This window comes from Pongo pygmaeus, chromosome 2, assembly GCF_028885625.2.
Source record: "Pongo pygmaeus isolate AG05252 chromosome 2, NHGRI_mPonPyg2-v2.0_pri, whole genome shotgun sequence".
Taxonomy (NCBI): Eukaryota; Metazoa; Chordata; class Mammalia; order Primates; family Hominidae; genus Pongo; species Pongo pygmaeus.
The window spans coordinates 13947422-13971368 of NC_085930.1; the positions used below are offsets into that span (position 1 = coordinate 13947422).

At 35.7% G+C, this 23947-nt stretch overlaps 1 protein-coding gene and 1 long non-coding RNA gene across 7 annotated transcripts in view; both read left to right on the forward strand.

Moving 5' to 3' along the window:
* GBE1 (1,4-alpha-glucan branching enzyme 1) overlaps window positions 1-23947 on the forward strand; it is a 278483-nt gene that overhangs the window by 192607 nt on the left and 61929 nt on the right. The window lies entirely within an intron of this gene.
* The window catches only part of LOC134739145 (uncharacterized), a 37972-nt gene that overhangs the window by 929 nt on the left and 13096 nt on the right, over window positions 1-23947 (forward strand). Inside the window, exon 2 of the long non-coding RNA XR_010125664.1 lies at window positions 1-23947. This exon is cut by the window's right edge and continues 13096 nt beyond it. This is a non-coding gene — a long non-coding RNA (uncharacterized LOC134739145).

Below are 23947 nucleotides of genomic sequence, written 5' to 3' on the forward strand. Positions count from 1 at the left end.
TGAGATGAACACGGTACCTCAGATGGAAATGCAGAAATCACCCGTCTTCTGTGTCGCTCGCGCTGGGAGCTGTAGACCGGAGCTGTTCCTATTCGGCCATCTTGGCTCCAACCAAGAAATTTATTCTTTAAAATAGAAAAATATGAATACTGAAAGGTCATTTTTGTCTGAAAGCTCTTGAAATAAAATATAAAAATTGACTGTCCTATTTGGTGAACAGCAGACATTGAAACATTCGAGTTTTAGGAAATTTTTACAGCTTTTAGACTAGAGAAGGACACAAAGACTGGGGAATATATACAAAAGGCTGATTTATTTTTCTACAATAAAAGACTCAGGGTGGATGGTGCCTCACACCTTTAATCTGATTCCTTTGGGAGGCTGAGGGAGGAGGATGGCTTCAGGCAAAGAGTTAGAGTTAGAGACCAACCTGGACAATATGGAAAAGCCCCATCTCTACCGAAAGAGAAAAAAAAAATGCTGGGTGTGGTGGTACGTGCCTGTACCCTAGCTAACCAGGAGGCTGAGGCAGAGGGATTGTTTGAGCCTAGGAGTTTGAGGTTGTAATAAACTATGATCATGCCACCACACTCCAGCTAGGGTGACAAAGCAAGACCCTATCTCTAATTTTAAAAAAGCCCTGGATCTTTGAATTATTCACTTCTACTTGGAAATTTTTGTAAGAAATCTCAGATTGAACTTTTAAAAGCCTTTATTGTTTACTAACTGGAGGTTAGGAAGCCAACCCCAAGAAAGCATACACAGATTTCACCTATACTACCTGTACTTTGGGTGTATCCTCTATTCTCAGGGTCACTGAAATTTGTTGACATCTCTAGCCTTCCAGGAAATGACCTTCCTGACTTGTGAGACTGCGTCGCGTCAGCCAGGTATCAGGTCAAGTTCCCTGGATGGACTTTGCAATGATTGGTTCCAGAAATAAAGTCAGCCTTAGTTCCTTAAAAGCAATGGTTGTGCCTGACTCAGGATGCATCATTCTCCAATATGGGCACCTCCATAAGGCCTTAGTTATATAACCAATTTGTTTAACTATATCCTGATGAATAAGTAGACTGTATGAACCTATGCAAATAACCATGTCACCACGTAAAGTAAGGAAACTGAGGACCTAGTGAGATATTTTAAATGCTTTATTTCATTTACAAAAGTACAAAATTACTATCATCTACAGAAGGAAATCCTTATGTATCTGTAAACTAAAACAATTTTTCAAAGAACCAAAATAAAATGGACACCTAATTCACGCAGGCAGTCTTATGTCATTAATCCTTGTAGCCTGCTACCTATGAAAATATAGAAATCCTGACTGAGTCTTTTGCTCTAGTCTGCAAGCTACATAAGTAACATCAACTCAGATGCCTCTACCAGAGTCTAGAATTTATCAGGAAGTACCTAATAGATTCCTTTTCCTGATGCTGTCCTTTGTTGAAGATATCAGATCTGGCCTGTGGTAAAACCAAGCTATCTGCACATGATAGAGACTTAATGGTCATGGCTAATGTAAAATTGATAACTTGTCAGTGAAGAAAGGCCTAATGATATTTTATAATGTGACTTATTTTCTTGATTTTTGGGTAGTGTCTTACCTAGGATAAAGCATGTTCTGGAGAGCTAGGACATTGATGAATCTACAGAAACTTTATAAAATTTCAGAAATATTTATATTAATATCACTTTAACTGTATCTATTAACTGAGGGCAGGCTGAGCATCCATTCAGTTTTAGACACTCTTCTCATGGAACTTTCAATAGTAACAAAATAAATAATTATAGCTATTTCTACCATCTATCTTTCTATGTTTATAAATTGATCATATTTATTACATCAAATATGATTTTGAGATTATACTTTGGTATAATCTTTTAATCTTTTGTCCTTGAAACAAATACCTTCTAATATTTTAAACTCCAATATAGCAAGTTAATTTTTTTTTCTTAGTGTCTTACCTAAATACAGTGTTTGTCTACTAACTTTGAAATCAATAATCTTCTAATGGATGAATAATTTCTAATTACTGGTGGTGTTTTATTAAATTTAATATATCCTATGAGCTGTCACGATTTTAAATATTATTTTTCCCTTTCTGATCATGGTCACTGTCCTGCTTAAAAGGCCTTCTGTGGCCGGGCGTGGTGGCTCATGCCTTTAATCCCAGCACTTTGGGAGGCTGAGGCGGGTGGATCACGAGGTCAGGAGATCGAGACCATCCTGGCTAACACGGTGAAACCCCGTCTCTACTAAAAATACAAAAAAATTAGCCGGGCGTGGTGGCGGCGCCTGTAGTCCCAGCTACTCGGGAGGCTGAGGCAGGAGAATGGCGGGAACCCGGGAGGCGGAGCTTGCAGTGAGCCGAGATCACGCCACCGCACTCCAGCCCGGGCGACAGAGCGAGACTCTGTCTCAAAAAATAAAAAAATTTAAAAAAAGGCATTCTATGACCCTTATGCTCTCCAGCTGTCCTCTGAGCCTCGGAAAGCTCTCATGGTCTCCGGGTCTCCGCCTTGGTCACTCTGCTGCAGCTGTAGTGGCTGCCTTTCCATTCATTGAATGAACGAACCTTCCTCCACTCTGCACTCTACCCCTGCCTGGAATCATCCCACTCAAACACTCCCTGCCATACCTGACCAAATCCTTTATTCTCAAATGTCTTTTCCTGAGGGAGTCTTCCCTAAAGCCTCACACTAGGTTAATTTTCCCTAAAATACATGTTTATACAGTTTCTCTTTACCTTTCATGGTATTTAAGAAAATTATACTTGGAAAACTATTAAATACATGACTTTTAAAGTGAATTTAATACCCAGTGAAAACAGTTGTTATTTGTGTTTTGTTTACAATTTTATATGTCTGGGAATTAGCACCGTATCTAGCACATCACAAGGCTCTTAAAATTTTCTTAAAAATATAACGCGCACACACACAGACACACATGATATATGTGATCCTCCATCACATGACTCTGCATGTGTGTGTGTTTGTGTGTGTGTGTGTATGTATACATATATGGTATATATATGTGTGTGTGTGCATGTGTATGTGTGTATATGGAGTATTGCCTTGTAATACTGTTTTAGCATTAGTTCATTAGCTGCAATAACCAGTTTTAGTTATAAGCAAGGAATATTTTCTAATGGCATATAGAAATTTATGTTTAAAAAGAGCAATTTAAGAAATTGTTTCAAAACTAAGAAGCAACTTGATTGTTTACCTATCTTTTAGGCATTTCTAAACTTGTTAATTTTCTGGAGTATTATTTTTTATTCTCCTCCTGGAGAGAAACAGTGAGTCAAAAGAAATAAAACAACTATACATTTGTATAGCACATATTTTTATAAAAACATGTTTATGTAAATTTATTTGTCAGGCATTCAGATATATGTTCTGTTTATCAAAAATCATTAAGATTAATGTAGATTTTTTTTAGAATACCAGTTTGGCTGATTTGTTTTGTTTTGTTTTTGTCTTATGTATTCTAATTTTGAATTTCAAAAAAATTATTTCACTCTGGTTATAGCTGTGAAACATTTACTATGCATTTTTGATTTGCTAGGTTATTGTGAATGGTTTTATGAGTAAATAGATTTGTATTATTTTTTATTCTTCTATCATATACTCATATGAAATAATTGAATATAGAAGGGAGATCAGCAATGACTAAATTATTTTTGTAAGTAACATCGACATAGCATTCTATCCTTTTTTTTTTTTTTTTTTTTTGGAGATGGAGTCTCGCTCTGTCGCCCAGACTGGAGTGCAGTGAGGCAATCTCTGCTCACTGCAAGCTCCGCCTCCCGGGTTCATGCCATTCTCCTGCCTCAGCCTTCCAAGTAGCTGGGACTACAGATGCTTGCCACCACGCCCAGCTAATGTTTCGTATTTTTTAGTAGAGATGGGGTTTCACCATGTTAGCCAGGATGATCTCGGTCTCCTGGCCTCGTGATTCGCCGGCCTCGGCCTCCCAAAGTGCTGGGATTACAGGCATGAGCCACTGCGCCCGGCCTCATTCTATACTTTCTAAAACACTTCATATCTATTATCTTAGTGAACATTCCATTTCCTTTTTATTTTTTATACCAGATATTTGTTCAAAAGAAACCTGGGGCCAAAAGTTAAAAAAGTAATAAAATATGCTACTTAGACATTCTGAGTCCATTTTGCTAAAACTTCAACTCAGAGACATATAGGGACATGCCTAAATTTGCACAACCAGAAAAATTCGGCAGCTGGTCAGTTGCCTTTTTCTTCTGATTTCCAATTTGAGAAAATTGTAATGAAAATTACTCTGAGATCAGTATCTAGATTAGTTAGCCACAAATACATGGTTTATGAATACTTTTTAGAGAAAAGGTACAGCATAGTGGTTAAGAATACTATTGGGTTGGAATCTGTGCCTTTCCCTTTTTAGCTGTGTGATCTGGGTAAGGTGCATCAACTCTGCCTTCATCGGCTCAGTGATGAAGTGGGTGCCTACTTCGTCAGATTGTTTTGAGGGTGAAATGACTTAATACTTTTATACTTACATAAAACACAGAGTATTTGCAGGCATATAGCTTATAGTTAACTATTATTTAAATTGACAGTTACTGTTTTTTAATATTATCAGTTATTCCATTAACTATATGGTACCTGAATGCTGATGTCTTAATTCCATTTAACTGTGTTTTTTAGAATGTTGTCTGATAGTACGTTGTTTAAAATAAAAGATTATTTCATTTCTACTTTAAAATATCAGTAAATGTAGTGATTTGTTAAAAATCAATGTTCTTTTCCTAATTTATGTTATGTAATAAATTAAGCCATTCTGCATTAAGTCTCACCAATTTACCTTCTGAGTTTTTTAGTCATAATGATGTCTCCTGAACGACGCTGCTCAAAGGGCAGCCTTAGCTTTCATGTATGAGGAAGTCTGAGAGTTGCCTCAATTTGTTTTTATTTTTGGGATAAGCCAGTATCATATTGATCAGTTAACATTTATTATGAATTGGCCGTTTCCTTTGTGTGTATATAATTATATGTGTATATATGCATCAGATAGAGCATCAGATGCAATTTACTGTTTTTATGGTACCTGTGCACAGAATTTCTCCACACACACACACACACACACAGAGAGAAGGCAAATTGAGTTAGGGCAAATTCACTTTGAAAAGTTAGTGTATTTGAGTTATATATTAATTTAAACTATAAATTTAATATATTCATAATGCATTCTAAAATGTTATAAAATTTCTTTATGCTTAAGACATTTATATGTATCTATGCTATACCAGGTATTACTAAGTGGTATGTATTCAGAGATGAAAAATAGTTCTTGCCCTCAAGGCCTTAAAACCCCAAAGGGAATACAGGCAAGTAATAGACAAATACCTTTATAGTAATGCATGCCCTAGGTTCAGTGATACTGGTAAGCAGAAAATGCTGTGTAAATATGTAGGAAACTTGTTTTGGAGATTGTTGGTAAAAATATGATATGCTTTAGCCAAACCAACTTGGAATAGGAAGCCACAAGGTTATGTATGAGATCAGTAAAAGTCTAAGTAAGAGTAGTCTTGAAGCAGTTGACTGGTAATTTGAGATTACAGCCAGTTAAGATTATTAAACTTCGAATAAATGAAAAAAACTGGGGCCTAAAGAAAACAATTTACATGCCATTCTGATTGGCAAGTTTAGTGAAAAGATGAGTTTCAGTCACTTTAAAATATTGTTAACTCTTCAGTTAGAACTAGTATCAGTGGTTTTGTGGCATTATGGTTTATTTTTTTAAAATAATCATTGGCTAAGTATTTTTCATGTTCAAAAATAAATATAAAAAACATCAACTTTATGCATAGGATGACCTCAGTGAGTGTGTTCTACTCAGCTTTCTGGTGCTTATTTGGTTATCATGGAAATGCTATCCTTTCCTAATTCAGTCAGCTGAGGCACAGGGATTAGAGTCATATGGCCTTATCACGTGACCTCAGGAGTGTTGCTGTGAACGTGCTGGTTTAAGCAGGCAAATTGACTACTGTGTCCAGTGATCACGCTACGGAAAAAACACCAACCCTGATACTGCAATATTCATTCCATAGAATGTGAAAATAAGGGCATTAAAGGATTTTCTTATTAAACGCTACATAGAATTATAAAAAAACAAGTGAAGAAACCAAATATTTAATTCATTTTAAATATTTAAACATGTACAGATATTTTAAAATATCAAGTAAAGCATGAATTGAAATACAAGAATTAAGAACATATCTTGCTGATTTAAATATTGACAGGCAAGGTAGAATGTAATTTGAAGAATCTGCTAACTAAACAAAATTTAAAAATTAATCATACATTTGAAAATGAAATAATGTCTAATGGCTTTTTAAATGTGAACTTAAAAAATAACCTGCTTAAAAATCTTGCCATCATTGGGACACAAATGGTATTTTGTGAAACATTTTCTGGCTTCTCAGAAAGATCTTTGTAACTTTATACTACATTGGGCAATAGTAAGGAGAAAGTTATACTGGACAGCTAAATCCACATATTTTGTTCATTCTTTTATTACTCCATTTTCATACTGCTATAAAGAACTGCCTGAGACTGGGTAATTTATGAAGGAAAGAGGTTTAATTGAGTTATAGTTAAGCATAGCTGGGGAGGCCTCAGGAAACTCACAATCAAGGCAGAAGGTGAAGGGGAAGCAAGGCACCTTCACAAGGCTGCAGGAAGGAGAAGTGCCAAGCAAAGGTGGAAGAGCCCCTTATAAAACCATCAGATCTTGTGAGAACTCACTATCACAAGAACAGCATGGGGGAAACTGCCCCCATGATTCTGTTACCTCCGCCTGGTCTCTCCCTTGATACGTGGGGATTATGGGAATTACATTTCAAGATGAGATTTGGCTGGGGACACAAAGCCTAACCATGTCAGTTCTCAAGTAATCAAGTCTCTTATCTGATAATCTGAGGAAGTTAAAAAAAATAACCTTTAGGTTTCTTTATGGGTACTGGACTCTTTTTTATCAATAGCTTACTGCCAGTTTTATTTAAATCAAAATTGTTTTGTTTTCCACCCTGGTTTGACTTCTTCTTTAGTTTCATAAAGTGTAGGTAAAGATTCAAATGTAGAGTGACCTGAATCACTTTTAGTACTGTCATGTTAATATTCCACTTGTTCAGAATACCTTTGAACTAAAGTAAAAATTATTCTTGGAACAGAGGCTTTACTTTCATCAGTTGTCATTTTCTTCTTCCTCCTGGGGATTATAGTGTTATAGAAGAGCACTTTTTAAATGAGTCTTAGCTTCACTCTATTTGAAATTTAATACTCTTTATATAACTCTCCGGGTATACCTCGAAACATAAATGATTCACATTTCTCATTTAAAAAAATACTGAACTAGCAGACTTAAATCAACAAAACCAGCAACATTTCACTTCTGTAATGTAGCTCAGTGCTCCAGATAACTGAAAACCTGTGTTGTCATCATAAAACATATTCCCCATGACATCAGATGTTAACACATAAGTTGAAATATCAGAAGAAATCTGGAATCAACTAAACCCATTGGTTTATTTGTTTGCTCATTCATTCCTTAATTCATTCAAATCAAACTCATTATTTCCATGTCTAATCTCTTCCCTCTTCAACGAAGAAAAGTAATAAAAGGAGAAAATAAGTAAAAAGCTATATGAGGAGCTGTGTGTGCAGATAACGCTATGGGACATGATGTAGGAAGTCAGACTCCTGGAATTCTGTCTCTTTTCCTATCCTTCCACCTTGAATGTACCTCCTTTTTCCCTCCATTTTTTTTTTGTTTGTTTCAGAGTAATGTGTTGCTTTTCCTGTTAAAGAAGACTTTAGATCCTGAGTGTATACTGTCTTGACTTTAAAAGCCTAATTCCTACCATTAAAAGCAATCATGTTATCATTATCTTTTATACAGGGCACTTGGTAGAAAATAAAAATGGAGTTATTTTTCTACTTTCCAGCATGTATGGGGACACGTTTACAGATATAATTATGTTTATGGTTTTTTAGGCTCTTTAGAAACCCATACCTTCTTTTATTCTAACTGAATTAAGAGAATTAAGTACTAGTGGTGTTCCAATTCAGGCTTTTAAAGACATGCTATATACACATGATCAATGAACTTATAATGCAGTGCCCACCCCTTTATGAAGGCCTATAACATCCTTTATGATCCAGCTACTGCCTACCTTTCCACCCAGATATCTCTGCTTCCTACTTCTTGAGTACTAAGTTACAATTACACCAGTCTCCAATTTCATTTCCTGATACACAGGAAGTAAAAATCAGGCAGGTGTTAAATCATAAAGATCATGAACTTTTTGAAAACACATGTGGTAACTTTATGCAACTTTACTTCGTGTGAAATCCATCAACCTTCATCTTCTCCCTCTTAAGATTTGGGAATATCTTTCATGCTTGGAGATTCATAACATCTTGCTCACACTTATGGGAAACATCTGTAATTTTAGTACAACAACCATATCCTGAGAGCCAATAGATCAGTTATGAGTTCTGAATCTGTGTTGGCAATCAGGATACTTTGAACAAATGGTACAAATTCTTAATCCCATAGATTTCTGTAAAATATGTCGACTGCATGCCTTTAGGAATTTTTTTTTCGAATTTAACATTCTGTTTCTTAGGTTAATTAGAAGTTATCACTGTAAAAGAAACACCTAGTAACTCATATATTTTAGTCTGAAAATTAATATTGTCTTTGGCTTTATAAAAATAAGTAAGCAGGCCAGTCGTGATGGCTGACACCTGTAATCCCAGCACTTTGGGAGGCTGAGGCGGGTGGATTACCTGAGGTCAGGAGTTTGAGACCAGCCTTGCAAGTTAAATCCCATCTCTTCTAAAAATACACAAAATTAGCCAGGTGTAGTGGCAGGCACCTGTAATCCCAGCTACTCAGGAGGCTGAAGCAGAGAATCTCTTGAACCCGGGAGGCGGAGGTTGCAGTGAGCCAAGATCACACCATTACACTCCGGCCTGGGCAACAAGGGCAAAATCTTGAAATTAAAAAAATAAAATAAAATAAAACAAAATAAGTAAGCAAAGAAAAGTGGCAATTATTTTCTTTATTAGAAATCAATGTTTGAAACAGTTTTTCAGTTAAGTGTTTACTGATGTGTTGTATTTGTGTGATAGATACTCCATCTGCTCTCTCATAGCTGTGGTCATGACTGCTAGTTTTCTCCATTAACACTTTTCCTCCAAATTTTAACTGGGTACATGGATGGCCAGAATAACAAGCACATTCCCCAGGTTCTTTGGAAGCCTGCTGAGGTCATGTGACCAGCAGTTATGGCCAGAAGGATGTTAATGGTAGTGCTGTATAAGCAACTCACAGGTCATGCTCTTAAATGGCGAGGGCATGCACATCTCTGTCCCCTTGCCACATCTTCTACTCACTGGTGGAATGCCATATCATGTAAATGGCAGAACAACAAGGTCAAAAAATATTAATTGGCCTTTACATATTGCTATGTGTTACTGCTATAAGAGAAATATTTTTAAATGGCATATTTCACAGTTTACATGTCCTGTAACATTTTTTATCTTAGCATTGAAACCAAAGTAAAATTTAATTCCTAATGTCCTACATTTAAATTAGTTTTTTTATTTCCCCTATTGTTTACCCTTATTAGTACTAATGTCAGTAATAACTATACTCAAAACATTAAAAAATTAGTTTTCAAATGTGATTTGGACGTTTGGGAAAAATTAAATTTTTATCATATAAATATAAATGTTCCATAAAACAGTTGTGTCACTAGTGAATTGAAGTAACATGTTAAGTATAGCTCTTTTCTAATATTGGTCACATGCAATTACTTCGGTATTTTTTTTAGATCTTTAAAATGTCAATTCATATTTTGGGGGCGGTAGCTGGAATGTTTATGGCATTTTAATAGTCAATAGTTTCTCCTAGATAGCTCACAATCTGTGTATACATGTAATCTCTCCATTTAGCTCACAGTCTGTGTATAAATGTTACTCTCCGTTTATATATGTATATATACACACACATACATACTCATACATGTCTTCACATATACTCACATGCACATATATATATATATACATATATACACACACACATTCGTGTCTAACACAGATATAGACACACAATATTTTTTAAGTCTTTTTCCTCCCTTAAGTCAGCCTTTTAAGAACAGTCCTTAAAGCATTTGGGAACTTTTGGAATGCTTGCTTTCATTCACTCATTCATTTAACTCAGGTAGTTACTAAGTACACATTCCGTACTAGGAATTGTTTCAGTTACTCTACTAAATGCTTGACATGCAAAGTGGTCAGGATAAATAAAGCCTCTTTCCTCAGGAAGCTTAATTTCTGTTAAGGGCAACAGAGAGAAATGGTGAAAAAAAAATGCAAATGATAGGTGACACAAAGAAAACAAAAACATTGTTAAAATTGAGAATACAATTTTGGCAGGCTGAGGCCGGTGGATCACATGATGTCAGAAGTTGGTGACCAACCTGGCCAGCGTGATGAAACCCCGTCTCTACTAAAAATACAAAAATTAGCCGTGCATGTTGGCATGCACCTGTAGTCTCAGCTACTTGGGAGGCTGAGGCAGTAGAATCACTTGAACCTGGGAGGCAGAGGTTGCAGTGAGACCAGATCGTGCCGCTGCACTCCAGCCTGGGTGCCAGAGTGAGACTCCATCTCAAAAAAAAAAAAAAAAAAAAAAAAAATTGAGAATTCAAAGATGGCTGTAAGCTAGATCTTTAAATATTTGAAACATACTTTGTAAAGATCACAGAAAAACACTCTCTAAAGAGAGGTTACAGAGTGTTCAAAAGCCCAGAGGTGGGAAAATGCTTGGGGAATTCAAGGAAATGAAAGGAGACTAGTGTCACTATAACTTTGTACTCAAGAAATAGGAGAGGCAGACAGGAGTTAGATCATAAAGGTCATTATAAGTCTTGGTAAAGAAGTGGACATTGCATTATAACTTCAGATGCATTTTAAAGAGAGTCATACAAAGGTGCAATCTGTTTGGCAAAGATAACCTTTGTTGCTTTTTAAGGATTGACTAGGGCAAGAGTGAATGTAGGGATACCACTCAGGAGGTTGTTGAAGTAGTCAAAAGAGTGACAATGATAGCAGTGGAGATAGAAAGAGGCAAAAAGAGTCAAGTTATAATTTTGGAGGTAGACTTAATCAAGAAGCCTTAGTAATAGTCTTTGGCCATAAGACAAATAGAGGAATCAAATAATGACTTCAGGTTTTTGGCTTAAGCAGCCATTACCTGTTGGTACCACTGTGTATGGGATAAATAAGGCTAGAATCAGGTTAGAAGTGAAGGTGAGGAGTTTAGTTTTAGGTATGTTATCTTCGTGTTTCTTTGAAATACTCAAATGAAGTGGTAAACAGTTTGAACTCAAGAAAACTGGATAAATACAATTGGTATTTCTCAACATATGAATTTTGCTACAGCCGTGATACTAATGAGGTCAGCTCCTGGAATTGAGAACCATGAACCAGGAAGAAAAGAAAGTCCAGGATCCCAGAGGAACGCTGATATCTCAACAAAGAGAAGGCATAAAAGCAGACTGAGAAGGAATGATAGGGAAAAAAGAAGAAATATCCTGAGATTTCAACACCTTGAAAACCAAAATATAGTATTTGAAAAAAGAAGAGATGGCCATCCATGTTGAATGATGCTAAACAGCTGAATGAAATGAGGACAAATAAGTTGCCAGTGGTGAACTAGACAAGCATGATTCTGAGGGGATGATGAGCGTGAGAGCCAGAATGGAGTGGGTTTAAAAGTGAAAGTCAAGTAATGCTTTTGCAAACAGCTCTTTTGAGGTGTTTGTCTAATAAAGGCAGCAGATAAATAAGATGGCAGTTGGACTGGGATGGGGATCAAGAGAGGTTTGTTTTCCTATGAAATATAAGAACATGTTTGTGTTCAGAAAAGGCCTATTCAAAGGGAATGATTCCGTGGTGAGAGCAAGATCAATGTAGAAGGGAAAGGGGCTGCCTAAAGGAGAACTGTAGTTCCAAAGCACAAGTGGAGAGGTAAATGTTTATACAGAAGTCCTCCTTCTCCCCAGAAAAAAGACGAAAATACAGGTGCAGGTTGGTTGTAAGTGGGGTTTTGTGAAGATGAAAAAGTTCATGTTTGATAACTTTTATATTCTCAGTGGGTTATCATTTGAGAGCAAAAGGAGGAAGGAATAAGATGTTTGAAAAAAGAATAGAAGGTATGAGATAGACATTTCTAGGAGTGAAAATAGTAGAGAACTATAGTAGGGTGTCCAGGTAATATTGCATGTTCGTTAGATATTTGTAATCAGGAGTACAAATTGATCCAGCCTCTTGGTTGTGTGCCTTTTTTCCTAGAGGGCTAGTGTTGATCAAGGATTGTAGTTTTGTCAGGCACCTGTCAAAAAAAAGGAAGGATTTTGAAAGTACTAGCAAATAACTAACATATTAAAGAAGCAACAGACAACTGGTTCTCAAAATGGTCTGTATATTGGAATCACCTGGGGAGTTTCAAAACCGCTGATGTCTTTGACAAATACCTAGAAATTGTGATTTAATTGGTCTTGGCTAGGGCTGGGGCATTGAAAAAGAATCTTAAAATGATTCCCAGGTGATTCTTAAGGCTAGGAAGAGAAGAGAGAATTTTAAGAGGTCGTAAAAGATATAGGAAAGTTCTCCTGTTTTAGAACAGAAATTGTAGTGAGCATAGCAAGAGGATTTTGGGGGAAAAGTTCAGATTGTGGTATGTGGTGAGTTCAACTCTCAGTGCCTGGCCAGGAGGCTGAACTTGGATTTCCCGTAAGAAATGAAGCAAACCCGAATGGGGCTGCTGCTGGGTATTATTGAGAAGCTTTCTAAAATATATTTTCATCAGTAAATAAAGTTTAAATCAGAAGCCTTTCTGCCTTTCTTATATTGTTTGCATATAAATAGATTTGTATACAGATATATACAAAATGTATGTAAATAGATTTATATACAAACAAAAATCATGGCAATAGAGAACAAAGTATTTTTTGTTTATAATGTAGGTCATCTGATACGTGTACATATGTTTTTCCTGCTTTCTTGTTTAGCACTCTTATTATCATGATGTTATTCTAGTTTCTGTAATGAGTGATACCTGTGGAGAAAGAGGCATAATTACCAACTGGCAATTTTCTCTCTCAGCAGTATTATGAAATTTCCATTACTAAATTTAAAGGATTTTCTCAATATAATTATATTGTATTTTGACATTTGAAAATTCTGTAGGACATTCTTTAATGAATATGTTCCATCCTCCCCAAAGCCACAGGGGAAGTCAGATGGATTTTGTCCTAAGTGTCAGTCTGCGTTTGTTGATTGCTACGTTAGACTTCAGTATAAAACGTGTGATCTTACTTCAAATCTTCCATCTGTGGTTGTTTAGTGTCAAACTTGTAAATTCTTCTATTTTTCTGATAGATAGGAATACAATAAAGATTTAAATGTCTTCCTGCTAAGTGCTGGAATTGAGGCAGTTACAGAAAGACAAAATACACTCTCCTGAACAGTGGGAGTGCTATATTTTGGCATTTTCTTTTAGCTTGTTGAGGCAAGTTTACCGAATGTAACATGACTCATAGAAGTCTATAAAACTGAGCTGTGAAAAACTGCAAAATTCTAAATATGAGCAGTTGTAAATGGCTTGAAGTTCTGTTAAAATGCTCAGAGATACAAATAGCATATATTCCAAATGGCACAGACTTAAAAGCAATAGCCCTGATTTGATTCACAGCACACTGTTAACCAGGGTTAGCTGGCATTTAATGAGAACCTACCATGAGCATGACATTGCACTAGGAGTTAAGGAAGTGCTGCTATAATTACCTGGGGAGCTTTAACGTATTGAAGCCCAAGAGCCTGACCCCAACCATTTGAGACAGAATCGCTGAGTGTAAGGCTCTGGCAGTAGTTGTTTTGAAAAATCACACCAAATGATTTTAATTTGTGGAAGTATAACATAGAGATCCACTGATGGAAGAACATGCAAAAATGAAAGTTGAGAGAGACAGATTGACCTGGACTGTGCCGGAATCACTGGAAGCCAGGCAAGAGAATGTCTTTAGCCCTCTTTCCCAGGTGACTTAAATGCCCACTACTGGAAAAACTCCTGCCAGGTTTGCTTTCACAAGAACAATTTCATCTCAGATCCTTCCTGATGATCCTAACCTTTGAGAAGAGTCACTTTAGAGAACATTGCTTATGTAACTTACCCACATTTTTTTCTACCCACCCACATTTACCAAACTGAATACAGAAAATCTTTTACAAATATAAAAAGATTATACTAATATTCTGGAGAGGAAAAAAAGAAGCAACTGAACCTAACTATCTCTAATTCTTTCAGTCTTGGTCTCAGGATAGGATGCCCCGGAAATACTGCTACATTTCTTCCTTTGGGATATTTGTGATTATCAGTGGCTGTGGTATTGACTCCTTTTGAATTTCTCCTCAGTTGGGCTGTATCCAGTTGAGGCCCTTTTAAAGATGGAGTGGGAGCCATAGGAATACACCCACTGCGGTGCCCAGGTGTGACCAGGTACAGATATTCTCTGTTTTTCATCCATCTAAGCTAGGTCCACCTCTGTTATCATGCCTCTGAGGCAATGTCCATGTGAGGATGGACATTGTATCACATGGAGAAATGCACAGAGGTGCAGGAAAATGTTCCTTTAAATGTGGAGCCCTTTTATAAAGGTGTTAGTTCCATTTGTGATGTAAGAGCCGTTATGACTTAATCACCTCCCAGAGGTCACATCTCTTAATGCTGTTCCATTGGTGATTAAATTTCTACAGGAATTTTAGAGGGGATATTGTCATTTAAACCATAACAATCCTTCCTTCCTTCCTTCCTTTCTTCCTTCCTTCCTTCCTTCTTCATTCCTTCCTTTCTTCCTTCCTTCCTTCCTCCCTCCCTCCCTCATTCCCTCCCTCCCTCCCTCCCTTTCTCCATCTCTCCCTCCCTGAATGTATTCATTATCCACACAACTCTGGCTTAGAAGGATACCTATAGCATCTAAACCTCTCCAGCTCCATTGTTAGGTTATAGACAATTGAGTTTGCAGAATGGAGGTATGGTTTACTTTAACATTATATAGAAATATATAAATTTTTATCAAGCCTTATTTATTACTTAATTACCTAGCATTTTATAAGCACTTCAAAGTTTCATTTTCTAACCATGAGCCCCAGTGACTCACAAAAGATTCCCTTAAATACAGGGAACTGGATAGGTCACCTTTAAGGGCTGGTGCAGGGGAATAGATTGCTACTCTAGGAATAAAGATAAATTAATATACAATGGGCATTAATTCTAGCCTTGAGTCTGTAATTTGGTGTTACATCTTCAATTAAGCCTTCCCTCGATTTGATCCCAAAGACCCACCTGAGCGAGAGCCTCACTTTATCGTTGGACATGCAAACAAATGAATAGCCCTCCCCTTTCCTGACATCACTCTACAGAGTACCATGGTAGGGGTTTTCTTCACAGTATTTCTGCCGTGTTGTTAAGTTCTTAAATCATCTCTCACCTTCACTAATTCTTGCCTTTCTAATTTTGCTATATTAGTAATGCTTGTTATTTGGCTCACAGCCACTTAGCACACTTTCTGTAAGTTTCTAGAGGTTACCAGAAAACCTACAGATCTTCTTTCCGAAAAGAATTGATCAGAGGCTTCATTTTAGCACAAAGACTGAATACCAGACTCTGTCAGTGTTATTCATGCAGGCTGGAAGGATCCATAGGCTGAAAAATGTGAGATGTATTGTGAAACTGGTGAGCTATATGGCTGTCATCTCATAGAATGTAGTGATGAGTGCTGTAAACACAGATATCTTGCTCTGGCAACGTTTCTACTGAACAACTCAACAATAGGAGACTAGGAGTTTAAAAGATGAATTTCTCTGCCTCTAAAATTTTAGATTATTACCTGAGTCCTTACTTCTCCATCCCAACTTGGCCCCCTCCCATTAAAAAAAAAAGATGAAAGTGACCTATACATACTATCTCAAAATAGTAAAGAGAATCTCTCAGTTGCTTGGAAAATACAGTTAGTTTTCATTTTTTCTTCTCATTAAGAGAGACATAGGCTTCTCTTTGGCGATATATTTTCTTTGAGAGGTTGAGGGGATACAGATTATTTAGATGACTTGTCTCAACTTGACAGTCTTTTAGCACCCTACTACTCTAAAAATGGCTATAATTTCTTGAAAATTTACTCAGAGCAAGGCAGTGCACTGAGTGCTTTACATATAATCTCATTTAAAACTTTGTCATACTCCTGAGAGGTAGATATGATTCCCTTCTCTTCACACCTAGGGAAATGTAAGGTTAAGTGGCTTTCAGATTTATAAAGGAGCTAGAATTTGAACCCAGCTGGTCTGTCTCCAAAATGTAGGTTCTGCATCACTACCCTATATAAGACAGTAGTATTATTTTGCCCGAAATGAATGGTAATGTTGGTAGTGGTGTTGGTGCAGCTCTAACTACAGTCATTCATCCAGAGGAGATGCAACAAAGAGGAAAACAACAGATCAAATTTTGTATTGTACTGTGGTCTGTCAAACAAATCAAGGGAGAAAGTAGTTTGTTTCCAAATTATAAACCAATGTTACAAATGACTTAATGGTCCTCTTTGTTTACTTGTGATAGTTATTTCTTCATTCTGCACTAATTTGGCACCTACTGCTGAGCCGGGCACTATCCCAGGAACTGGGTAACAAAAGAGAACACTTAGTCTTAACTCAAGGAGCTCACTCTCCAGAGAGGAAACAAAGAAAGGCAGGTGCAAGTGTGTTAGGTAATAAATTTCACCTTCAGGATCTGCATAAAGCACCGTGAGTACTTCAAGAAAGATCATGAAACCAATATTTAGGCAAGGAAGTTGCAGGCCATGAAGAAAGGCCTGCTTTGGAAGAAGAGATTAAGTTTAAAGTATCCCTTTCACCTCCATCCTGATCCTCTGTGTAGTCCCGTCATTGGAATGGTGGCTACACAAAGCTAAGAAGGTGAAACAGAATGAGGACCATACTAATTTAGATCATGAGTGATGAGAGAGAAGGCTGAACCTAGAAGCAGAGGCCAGGTAGCAGAGGGCTTTTGAAGGGTTTTGCAGGAGATTGGCATGGCCACATCCACAGTTTAGATATGTTACTTGATTGACAGTGTAAAAGATGGATTTCAAGGGGCTGTCACCTCAAACTAAATACAGAAATGAAAGACCTTTTGCCACCAGAATTTTTTCATATTGGTTTAAAGTTGTAGGTCTAAATTCTTCCCACACTTGTCACATCAGTCAGTAAATTTTATATACCGCCACTCTGGAGCAGTTTGAAATCATCCACTTCATTTTTTTTTTTTTAAATAAGGTCTTGCTAAAGATTACGAGGGAAATAAAGTTTCTATCCCTCTGTTGACTCAAATAAAAGAGATATTCGTTAACTCTGCCTAACTTATCATGTACAAAATAAAATACTATTACATTATTTCAGGTAAATTATTTTTACTGCATATTCATATTCTAGGTAATCAAATACTGGAAAGTTGTTTTAGTCTATGAGACAAGAGTTGTGTTTCTTTGACTGTACAGGTTTGAATCAACTTCTGCATTATATTTCACAACTCAAAACTGACACAGCTACTTGATTTAAGCAATTTTAAAAATATAAGGTAGTATAGGTGTAACACTTTATACGTTATCATCTGTAATTTTTTTTAATTTGGTGTTTGTAAACTGAGTAATAATAGGTGCAGTTGAAAAATGTGTTTATTTTTAAAGGAATTTTGTAATACAGCAAAAATTACCACCTGATTTATCATTTGTAAAAAACATTTTATATAACTATGTGTCTTAAAGTAAGTTGTACCCATAGAAGTGTAAGTTATAAATGAGAAAATATAATACTATAACTTTTAAAACCATAAATAGTTCTGTAGAAATGCCTGTAATACTTGTCTTTCCTCTAAAAATACACTTAGGAAATACATCTACAATTAGCAAAAAAGATTGTACTATTAAGCTTAAAAATATAAGCCTAATTTCAGTTTTTACGAAGGAATTTTATAGCATAAGAGAAATAACCCAGAAACAGCTTTTCAACTTTGTTCGCACACAATTGTCTAATAGACTCTTCCAAGTTAAATTTAATAAAGCCAAATGTGATAGGTGCTTGAGCTTCACCAACACACACAAAACCATCATTCAGAGATACCACTTTGAAATACGCAGAGATGACCATGTGGAGATGAAAAGGTGAAATGACAAAGATAAGTTTGAAAACCTAGGTAATTCATACCTTTTCAGAACTTTAATCTTTTATACGTTATGTTTTTATTTTATATGGGTCATAGATAAAATTTTCATGGTATACTTGATAACAAATTGATAAATTTATTATGGAATTGTTACACTGAGTTATTTTTATAGCCTTTCCCTCCCAGCATAGTAGTCAGCTGTATTATCAACTTTCTATAAACAAGAAGACAGTCAGATATCTTAGATTATTCCAATATGGTTTTTATAGTTTAGTAAGAAACATTATCTGATCTATGTGATTAAAAATGTTATTTTAAAGTGCTACGACTTTCTCCACATTTTAAATTGTATTTACCTTTTTGTTATAATGTAGAAATGCTGTGCACTTAAAATATTTTTTTAGATCAGCTTATTTTTTAGTTACCTATAGACTGTAAAGCTGTGGTATGATGAGAACTTAATTATTATGTGTTGAGCAAATAAACCATTCGTAAGCCTGGTGCATTCTGAGAAATCCATTTATTGACTTTTTAGAAGACATTTTATTTATTAAAGCAAGACTCTCATGAAAGCTATGTGAACATATAAGGATCTCTCTCTTTGTTTCTTTCTTTTAATTAGGGTATTTTAAAATCCTTTGTGTGTGGACTGTACTATAAATGAGGCCAAATAGATACTAGTAGAGTAAATGAAAAGTTGAACATGTTATTTTGCTTGCAACATTGGAAAGCTACTGTTTTATTGATTCATTAGTCATTCCAAATATTTTTGGAGCAGGCTTTTCTGATAGCTTCTAAAGAGAGTTTGATGGTGTACTCCTTTTGTATTCTTTTTGAAGAGGTATAATCAAACAATTACTTGATTACTTGATGCAGGCAGAACACCTCCTCTATGCATAAAGCAGAGTGTATAAACCCAATTCCAGCAACGTGGCTATCTTCAGGTGTATGTCATCTGTGCATTCTCAGCGGGGTGATATCAACCCCAATAGGGGCAAAAATTGATTTTTCTGGTAGAACAAATAAAACCTTAGATACAATAGTGTGTGGCTCTCCAGAGTGCCGCAGCATATAAACAGATAGGCAGTAGTATTTGGAGCATCAAAACTTCATGGGGTGGGTATACAATTTGGAAAAAAATGGCTGAAGAGGCTTCTGCAGGGTAAGTGAGGGAGTAGTAGGTAGGGAGGATACATAATGAAAAAAGAATTGAGCAACACTGCATTATTCATATTGTCATTTCTGGGCCTTCTACACCAGGGTTGCCCACTAGAGTCTGATTACCTCAAAATAGTACCTTAATGATAATTGTTTCAGTTTTCTAGTTTGATGTGTAAATTCTTCTTTTAGGGCAGAAGGGTAAGATTTTAGTCCCAGCCTAGGCATTAGCATTTTACTAAACGTTCCACTTTGTAAAATAAAGACTTTGTCCTCATATTGTTCCTTACGTTGGCATTGAGAATACTTATTCTCTTGAAAATACTTCTCAAGTAGCTAAAAGTTAAGATATGTTTTACTGTTTTGAAAATGAAAAGTTTTCTGTGACTGCCAGCCTACTTCCAATTCCTTTATTCTTCCTTGCTTTTTCTCCTTCTCTTGCCAGTATATGCTGCCCCCAACTAAATGAGGGCAAGAGTTGCCTGAGCAAATATAACATCAAAGGCCAGACAGCTTAAGATAAAGAGCTGATACTTTTAAATTCTAATTTTCTTTCCTACAGACACCCATCATTTTTTGAGTAAAAGACAAGGACATCTGTTCATTTTAATCAGTTCACTTCAAGGTCACATGTTTAAATTATAGAAAGGTCTAATATAGAGATATTACTATATGGATATAATGAAAATTATTTTTTAGTGAAAATAATCATTATACATATTAACATTTAATATATTGAAATCTGCATATTTAAGCGTGGTTTTGTTTCCTAAAATCATTACCTTGGGTACACACAAGACTTGTTTCCTCATAAGTCACAAATATTTTCATAACTGCTATCTTGTTTTGTCTTGGAAAGATCAATTGTAAGAAGCTGATATAATTATTAGGACTTACAGTTAGAAAACTGAATTTTTGAATTTTGCTAATTAGCAGACATTTTGCTATTTTCTGACCCATAGCAAAAAATATTTTATAACAACCAGAATTTCCTTTGCAGCTTGATGAGATAGATGGATAGATAGATAGATAGATAGATACATAGATAGATACATAGATAGATAGATGATATATATGTGATACCTAAGTTGTTTTTGTTTTTAAATTGTAATTAAATAAAACAGTAAATGTCTTCTTTTTTAGGGTGGCTAAAATATGCAATATCAGCAGTAAGCATTGGACTGAACATGGTTCTTTTTAACCATGATTTTAATATTCATTTGTTTTAATTATTTTGGTAATTATAATAAAAGAACTAGGAAATGAACCTGAGAAACTATAAACACACACACACACACACACACACACACACACACATTGACTTAAAATACATACTTTACAAATTGAGAAATAGGTTACCAACCCGTAAAGCTCATTACTATTTTATCATTTTTTCTCTTATTTGCCAAACTTCATTATATAGTTATGTGTGCTGATCCTGCTTCCTCATACTCTACCCACCTCTCAAACTCTTGCACTTTCCCTGATGCCATCTCACAATTCACGAACTTTGGTTTCCAAGATCATCGTTGACTTGCAGATCTCTGCACCCACTACCTGAACTCCTTTGACCTCTTGGTTCAGTTTGACTCCTCAGGTTTTCCTTCTCTTTCTTCTTTGTTATGTTATGATTCTCCTGTCTCCTTCACAGACTCCTTCTCCTCTGTTTCTTCTGTAATGTATTAATACATCTTTCTCAGGTGTTCTGCTGGTTCTCTTTTATTGCTCCCCTACCTCTCTCAGAAAGCTCATCTACTTTTATGCTTCGACCATTTCTTTAATGTAAATAACTCCTATATCATTATCTCCAAATCCAACCTTTTGTTCTGAATTACAAACATAAATTTTGAAGCTGCCTGAGATCTCTACCTGGTTATCTTGCTGCCTCCTTTAAGTCACTAAATCCAAAACTGAAGTCATCCTCCCTATAAATCTTGATACCCTTTCTTCTTCTTTCTTTTTGTCCTTCTCCCTTCTCCTTTCTTTCTTCTTCTTTTCCTTCCTCCTTCCCTCTTCCTCTTCTTTCTTCTTTATCCTCATTATTCTGGTAATTAACCATTGAAATCTGGGAATCATCTTAGTTGTTCCTTTTATTTGTTTATTTTTAACATCCAGCCCGTAGCTAAGTCACAGTATCCTTATTCTTCGTGACCTTTTCCCCATATACACTTCCACATAATTTTATATGTCTGTTGCATTTGTTTAGACTTTTGCAGTTTATGCAGCATTTTTGCATGCATAATGTCACTTTTTACAAACAATGTGCAAGGTCGGTATCTTTTTTATAATTTTTATTTTGGGACAGCAAAAATTAATGGTTAAAAGTTCAGGTTTGGAGCTAGTTTGTCTACATTCTGATCCTGGCTGCTTAGCTTCCTAGCTGTATCATTTTTGACTTGTTACTCAATTTTTCTGTGCCTCAACTTCATCGTTTAAGAAAGGGGATTATAATGGTACCTATTTTACTGGGCATTTGTAAGAAAATATTTAATTATGTTAAGAGTTTATGTTGATGCTTTTTATTTAATAAATGTTCGATAAACAAAAGGTTACACAGCTGGAGGTTACACATTGTAAGTGACATATTACAAATTTTAAGTTAAGTCCTAAAATTTATGTCCTTTGTATCCATATTCCATGCTTCATCCACTGTATGACACATCATTTTGCCTTTTAAAAAATTCTATAGGAGAAATTCTTTATTTAACTGGAGACCGGACTAAGTTATATTCAGACAATTATTTGAAAGCGTAAAACTGCAATATAGTTTGTAATTAAATAAATCATTTCACAGGGTTTACCTTCTTGATGTTTATACCCTGTGCTCCCACCATTCCTAAAAAGTATTTCTTTAATGGGTCTCAGGAAGAACATTAAAGTAAGTATGTATATATTCCTGGATGGTAGTCTAGAATGTCTCCTGAGTTATGAATATTTAGATATTCATGAGTCTTGACATCTGTCACTTGGAGTGTTAAAAGTTTCTCGTTACCCCCAAATACCTGACACATTTAATGATTCTTTGTAAAGTTTCAAGAAGGAAAACTTTGTTAAAGTTTCCTTTTTATACATTCATGTGCCAGTTTATGAGGGACTCCAATAACTGTTGTGCCGTAATTCTGGATTCTTATTTTAATCTTTTCAGGGTAATTAAATTCTCTTGGATTTTTTTTTACTCTCTAGGTGAGCAATTTCATTAATCTGTGAATAGCTTTGTTTATATAGTTTAAAGTTGAATATATTATGTTTATTTGATATTAAGTGAACATTAAATATGTAAGATATTTGATCTGTGATAATAGCATATTTTGTTTTAAGTCTCCTTCTGCACTACCCAGGTTTCTTACTGGAAGATTGGAAATTTACAAGTTTAGGTACAATTACGTTAAATAGAATTTATCTACATGTACAAAACATCTCACTGTACAAAGTAAGGCACAAAACTGAAATGTCCTTCCTACATAGTCCAAATCAAAGTTCTAAACCACAAGGAAGAAGAGGAGCAAAAAGAGACTATTTGTATTGGACTTAGCTCCTTTGAAATAATTTTCACATAACAACCCTGTTTGTGTGTCGTTGAAGAAGACAAGGAGCTATAAAGGGATGTTAGGAAATGTCTATTCTCTAGAAAGCAGTTTATCCAGCTAAAAAAATTACGCTTTTCTGACTGAAGGAAAGATACGTCTCAGTCAGAGGAGGGGATATTTAACTTGGTTAATAAAGAATGGGCAGAATTTCTGTAGGCAAAATCAGGCTTTGCAAGTCAAAGAATTAACTGGAGAGAAGGCTTAGAAGCAGGAAACCTGGGTCCTGATCAGATTATTACATGTCATCTGGCTCTTTGAAGCAGGGTCTGCATATTGGGAGATAAAGTACAAAAGATAGCAAAGAAACTTTACTCAGCTGGGTGTGAATAGTAGAGATGAGCGCCTCCAAATGGCATAATTTAAGTAATGAAACTGTTGATATGACAAAAGTTAAATGCAGCACCCATTAAGTTACTAACTATATTGCTTCACGTCTGTGTTCTTTCCTTTGCTATACTAGTTCTGTCATTTAGAGCTTTGTCTCCTGTAGATGTACAAAGAATGAGTTAGCCATATGGAAGAGTTTATGGTTTACCTATATGGAGGGTGGTAGTTTGTATGTTGTGACAAAAGATTTGTGTTTAAGTGCCATTATCTTAAAGACACTAAGATTGTTTGTTTATGTATGTTCAACCTGTATATGTTTGAATTCTCCCTTTTATTACCTTCAAAGCCATTTGATAGCCCAATTCATAACTTTATAGTCACATTTTTCAAAAATCAAAATCAGCATTACCCAGAGCAAAGGGAGAGGGCTGAAGCAAGCAAGTACAAACACTGAGAACCTTTTCTTCTTATTGTGGGAAGAAGTTCACAGTGTTTCCCACCAGCTGTCATGCTGCTATGGAACTTTTTTCTCCTTTCTTTGGCACCA